Here is a 6,799-nt window from a genome sequence, read left to right as displayed (position 1 = left end):
CTCACTCTCACGATGCATGCAAGGAATCAAATTGGATCCTTACGGTTCTCGGTCTTGTTCTTTGTCAAATTCAAATTAAGCCAATCAAACCTAATTACACATATTTAGATGTAGCATCTAAGAGTGACTTGTTTTCTTTTGTAAAAAAAAATATTTTTTCCCAGCACAAAGCATTTCTTCAGAAGTCGTCATTGGGTTCTTAGGCAAAAAGAAATAAGAGCAACTACTCCAGAACAAAAGCAAAATGAAACTAAGTCAAAACAGCAAAATAAAATGAAATCATTTGAACATAACCACCACAAAAAACTAAGTCAACAACAACAACATAAACATCCAAATGCCAAAAATTAAAATCCCAAAAGCAAAAATTAAAATTTGTCCAGCAGAAATAAAACAGAAAGAGTAGAAGAGACAAAGACTTCCACCAACCCCACACTTTAGAGAAAGCACTGTCTCAGTGCTTGCAATACAATCATAAGCATGAGGTGGGGATTTGCTCCCAACTCACTGGGCATCCATATCCGCATCATAACCGAAATCAGCATCAAAGTCATCATCGTCAGACTGCTCTTCCTCGACTAACTCATCGTTAGAACAATCCATGCACCGCTCTTCGTCCATGGGGACGTCATCATCCACTGGTTCATCAAAATCTGGTCCAACCCACAACATAGTCTTAGCATGGGGTATGAGTAGTCCAGCTCAACAACATAAATCTCTTATTGGGTGGTTGGATGCCCCCCAACTTTCAGCTGTAACATAGATAGACCTAACAGTCGAGCTAGGACCTCATCGCTTCGATCTTGGCACTCAAGCATGGTTAAAGTGGTGCCATGAGAAGTCGGTCCCTTAGTACATGAGAATTCCAACGGTTTGGTATTAGCCGGTGGTTTATAGTCAACATCCTCTTTAGGCACACCCTGTAGACTTAAAAATCTAGTCAGCAGCCCACTGAAACCATATCTATGAGCCCCCAAAAATTAGGCTTTTTTCATTGCAAAAAAAAATAATAGCATTAACATTCAAATCAATATTGTCCCACATCAGAGCATAGATGAGACAAACCCTATCACGAGTTACCTCCGTCAAATGAGTGTCATGAACAAGGCAGGCGTATATAATTTTAGCCCATAAATGCACTTCCCAGTTCATGTGAGCAAACGAAAGAGACACGTGAGTACCACTTTCTTTGTGGCGAATCCACCTAGCTGCTGAACGGGTGCCACATAAGAGGTGTCAGAGGTGCTGGTATTGTGGCTTAATAATGAATTTCTTCAAGGTATCAGCATCCATATCAAGTGTACCTAACAATCCATTTACAATATCAACAATAGATGACCTCGTACCTCAACCTCAAAGTTTTTCGGGTTCTAATTGGCATAAAAATCCCTTACGAGGCTCAAGTTGTATTCAGCAGGTTGCTGAAACAGGAAATGCATGTGTAGTGCCTCTATTTTTCGCACCATAGACGGATAATTTTTTCAGCAAGCTGGCTCTTTTAATGAATTGATCTGCAAAATACTTGGACTCTTTGTGCTGCGAGTACTATTTTCTTCCTGCTGCAGTTACTGCCCTAGCCCCGAACCTCTTAGGCTGACCCCGTGGAATGTGTGGGGCCGAGGTCACACGGTCGGCTGGCCGACTCTTTTTGTTCCTGTATTGAGATGAACTAGATACATTCTTTTTTTTCCTTACTACTTTGGTGATGGCTCGACATAGTACCTATCAAGCATAACAATCCATAAACTTGACAAATAATAATAGCAACCACTAAGTGTGAAATTCACCCCACACTTAGTTGCTGGTACAGGTTAATAACAAATGAACCAAGGTACTCAGACTTCCCTCGTTCAGTCATCCAATAATCATCATCAACTTTCCATCATCAAACAAAAAGTCATTTTAGAATAGTGATAACTTACATTTTCCGTTAATGACCTAAGAACTTGACAACTTTTTCAGACACACAACCATTCATTATCAAATCATCCTCCTTGAACAATGTTATACATGCATTCAATGCGTCATCCCTAAATTCAATTCAATTACACTCCACTTGGTCATGTATCGCTACCACTAAGGTGGTGTTGGATCAAGATCCACCCCACACTTAGTTGCCATCAAATATTGAACATCACCCCAACTTGACTTAACTTTTCAATAGGATTCAGTGAAACAACACATCGATGCAAGAAGTACTTCGACTTAAGCACAATTTATCAAATCGAGTAGAGAAAACACATAAGCGATCATATCCCAACACAACTTTACATCACATAACTAAGACAGTTAAGAGAATTGGTAAGTAGTATTGTTGTCTTAATAGCTTAACGGGCGAGCAGCTTCTACAAGTACTCTAGTTGTTCACTCACTTGTTCAACATCCAAGGCCATTTATTATCACCTTACCCCTCTTCAACATTCTCACTCATCGTGCATTCACGTGTTAATATAATACGTCAAACTTTTCTTAAGTTTAATTTAGTATCCCGAAGATTTAGGGATGACTTCTTAAGTGAATATGTTTAAACCACAAGGAATTTCCCCAATTTCGACTTTTTATCATGTGGAAAATTGAATTAGCTTTCCAACGATACCAATTTTACCTAAATTTGATATCAGAGTAAAAAGTTATGGATGTTTTACAGAGAACAGTCTGAACTACCCAGACTACCCAGGAGCGACGGGCAGGCCGAAGGACCGTCGTACAAGCGATGGACCATCGCAACTGAGGCAGAAAATCCATTCACTGGCCAAGTGTGATGGTCATGCCGACGGACCATCAAGCTGGCGATGGACCGTCGCCCAAGCCGTCACAATTGAGACAGTGAGGCCTTTTCCTGGCCATGATGTGATGGGCAGTCCGACGGACCGTCGAGCTAGCAACGAACTGTCGCTTAGGCCATCACACAGTTCCATTCAGCATTTTAAAGCCATTTTTAAAAAGGATTTTGGGTCTTTTTCCACCCTTTTTGACATCTAAATACATCATATCAAAGCACAAACGTCATATTCTCCTCTAGTATCAAAAGATTAGGGTTTCTCTCTAGATTAACCCTCAAGAGCAAGATCCAAATTCTTTTTCAAGAAACTCAAGAATCAAAGCATCACCATTTAAGAATTTTCAAGAAAAGCCTCCAAGAACATTATCAAGGCTTCAAAAGTCATCTTGTTCCATTGAGTCAAGCCAAATAAGGTATGTGGATTTTAAATAAGGGTACCTTTTACACCCTTGTGCACAAAGACTTATTTTAATTACAAAATTAACGCATTTTATGAGATTTTCCATGAAATTTAAGTTAGGGTTTATACCCCATGTTGCTAATTGCATGATTTTGAGATTTTGAGTGATTTGAATATTTAATTACATGTCTATTTTAGAATATTTATGTATATGAGTATATTTTTCAGATTTTAAGTTGAATTAAGAACAATTGTGTTACAAGCATGAACTTTATGGTGTTTGAGATGAATTTGAAGCATGGGTGTAAGGCCCTAAGGTTTAGTCTTGACATTTCAAAGAATGATTCTAATTTAAGAATCCCATGACTAGCCATTTCTATGTTTTGATAAAGAAAGTTGGTCTTTTGAACCAAGCAAACACAGGAATCCACAATAACTATATAGTGATGATTTAAAGTAAAGCAAAGCATAGTTGGCTTCCATTGCATATTGTTTATTTTCTTAAGGTGGATTTTCTTGAAAAGTTCTGAGCTTAAGTATGGGAGTAGTATTTAGCACCGAGTTGGGCTTGATTTCAAGGTCTCATGCTCCAGAACTACGAGCCACCGTAGGATTAGAATTTACCCCAAGTGGGTTAAGATAGTGATCACTAAAGTTAAGGTTCTATTCCGATGGCAAGGGTAGAACAGCTCTCCCCAACGTGGGTAAGACGTTGGACTCCATGTCATCTCACATGGTTTATGTCAGTTAGAAGAAACTCCCAAGTTCCCAGAGATTTCTAAAGTTCCCTAAGTCCCAAAGTCCTACAATCTTTAAGTTTCAAAGAAGTCCCTTATTCTCCATAAGATAAAAGTATAAGTTTGAAAGCTATTGTTTTAAGATTCCTCTTGCTTACAAGTTTTGAGAATAAGATAGAGAAAAAAGATTTTAGAACTAAGTGTAATGACTCATGAGATTTATGCTACATGCTTCATTATACATGATTTATGAGATTCAGATTTCATTTTTTTTCAAGCTATGTGAGTCATTTATACCAGCATGCATGATTTTATAAAGATTGATGATATTTTTTACTTATTGCATGCACTCCCATATACTCAGTACATCCTCAAAGTACTGATCCACATACGTCTATGTGCTACATTGTCTCATAATGTATATTCAGGTGCTCAGTCTCAGCAGCGTCAATGACTTTCGAGTGCATTTGTCTACATTTCGCAGTTGGTGAGTCCTCATGGTTCGAGGACCTATTTCTCAGATTTTTTAGTTTTGATATCAGTTGTTCGTGTTTTCAGTTCAATCGAGTCAGTTGGGGAACTGTTCCAATGACTCTCTAGTTCATGAGTAGTAGAGGCTTTGTCAGACTAGACTTGATTATCAGTTGTGTTCAGACTCTTTAGTATTTCTTCATATTTTCAGTATGGATATGATGTAACAGATTTTGTTGTTTTGATATATTTATCGTTGAAGTAAGTTTCTAGACTTAGTAGCAGGCTCAAAGGGTTAGCTTGGGCTACTTGTAGCCTTAAGCACCGTGTGACGCCTCGGGATGAGATTTGGGGGCGTTACAGTTAAACTAGACCTGACGTCAATCTCACCCAGTTAAGACTTTTACAGCAAACACTAAGGTGGTGTGAGAGCAACATCCACTCCACACTTAGTTTCTATTACAAAGTAAATCAAACACGCCCTAATTTATTTACACTAGCAGCAATAGTCACTAACCAAAAGTCAGCCATGTAGAAACTAATTCAATCAATTCAACTTAGAGCAAGAAAATAAGTAATCAGTTCTCAACACAGAACACCTCTAGCATACCACTACCATGAATCTGCAATTTGAGCGCAATGTAACACCCCCCAAATCAACACAACTATTTTCACTAATTCAAACACACATGTTATTTATCTTCTAAATTCATAATTCAAGACTTAGGTCATGCCATATATCTCTAAGGATTTAACATTCAAATCAATTCTAATCAAATAAAGCAATTTGAAACCAATGAGTGAATAAAAGACTTACCTTTGACTTGATGAAGAAGGAAAAAAAGAATGGAGTGAGATTCTTGACACCACTAGACTGATAAAAGAGGGAAATTATTTTTATGGTGAGGGAATTCTAGGGCGGCTGCTGCGGATGGAGTTAGGGTGAAGGTGGAATGAAATTAAGGATATATATATAAAGGTGGAAGTGAGGGGTCCAGCTAGGGTTAAATTTACACAAAAATGGGAAACCAACGTGATGCGGCGATTAACGCGTCAACTATCAACGTGATGCATTGAGTTCACGTCATGACACTAGAATTAGCATAAAAATTTTATGCTAAGTGTGATCTGATGACAACTGATGCGTCATGTATCACATTGTAGTACTGGCATGATGCATCGGTATCGCGTCAATTCACTGGAACTAGCCATTAAAATATTTTCTAAGTGTGGACATGATGCCTAACAATGCGACGCGTTGATTTCACATCAGTCCACCGGAAATTTCATCCCAAAATTTTGCTAGGCCAAATTTCTCATACTGTGAAGCATCTTTTCTTCCCATTTACTTTTTTCACCTCTTATTACCCATTTAACTTACTCAAAGATTATTGGTTCCCCCTTTCCATCTCTTCTATTTCCACTCCTCTTCTTATTAATGCATATCTACCAAAACAACAAAATATCATAAGTAAAAGTGGGTTGCCTTCCACTCAGCGCCTGATGTTATGTCGTGACACCACCCAGTTATCTCGACTACTCAGGCTTCATCGAGATAGATGGTTGTTATACACTTTATTGAGTCCATTGGACTGATGTATAGCTTCACTCTCTGTCATTTATCTTAAAGACACCTCAGTCTTCTTTCTCGAGTTCAACTACTCCAGATGAGTAAACTTTATTTACTCTAAATGGACCAGACCATTTTGATTTCAACTTACCTAGAAACAACTTTAGTCTGGAGTTGAAGAGAAGGACCAAATCACCTTTTTAAAAGTTTCGATGTACAGTTATCTGGTCATAGTATTTCTTCATCTTCTCTTTATAGAGGTCTGCTCATTCATATGCGTTAAGATAGAATTCATCCATCTTGTTAAGGTCCCAGTCTCAATTCTGCTGCTTCATTCCAGTCCAAGTTCAACTTCCTAAGTGCCCACAACACCTTATGCTCCAATTCAACTGGCAAATAACATGCCTTTCCATAAACCAGTTGGTATGGTGACATGCCGATAGACGTTTTGAATTCTGTTCTATATGCCCAAAGTGCATCATCCAGCTTTTGAGATTAGTCTTGCCTACTGGCATTTACAGTTTTAGCAAGGATGGATTTGATCTTTTTGTTTGAAACCTCCACTTGCCCACTAGTTTGTGCGTGGTATGGAGTTGCCACCTTATGTTGCTTTACCCCATATTTAGCCAATGCAGTTCAAAATACTCGATTGCAAATATGAGACCCACCGTCACTTATGATGGTGTGCGACACCCCAAATCGAGAGAAGATATTCCTCTTAAGAAATGCAATGAATCTCTTCCTTTTATTATCAACCAAAGCTACGGCTTCAACCCATTTCGATATGCATTCAACAGTGACCAGAATATATTTCATCCTATATGAGCTCACAAAGGGCC

At 38.4% G+C, this 6,799-nt stretch overlaps 1 long non-coding RNA gene across 2 annotated transcripts; it reads right to left on the bottom strand.

The window, feature by feature from the left end:
- Window positions 1-215: 215 nt before the first annotated feature.
- On the bottom strand, window positions 216-5,822 carry LOC107867257. Of its 2 annotated transcripts, none has more exons than XR_007054703.1 (3): window positions 5,208-5,822; window positions 1,395-1,722; window positions 216-1,304 (listed from the first exon to the last, which is right to left on the bottom strand). It is a non-coding gene; the product is annotated as an uncharacterized LOC107867257 (long non-coding RNA). The 2 variants fall into 2 exon arrangements; XR_007054704.1 differs by having other exon boundaries at window positions 216-920; window positions 1,081-1,722; window positions 5,208-5,792.
- Between the last annotated feature and the right edge of the window lie 977 nt (window positions 5,823-6,799).

This window comes from Capsicum annuum, chromosome 4 (genome assembly GCF_002878395.1).
Source record: "Capsicum annuum cultivar UCD-10X-F1 chromosome 4, UCD10Xv1.1, whole genome shotgun sequence".
Lineage (NCBI taxonomy): Eukaryota > Viridiplantae > Streptophyta > Magnoliopsida > Solanales > Solanaceae > Capsicum > Capsicum annuum.
The sequence above is the reverse complement of the archived record's forward strand: the minus strand, read 5'-3'. Positions and strand labels throughout refer to the sequence as shown.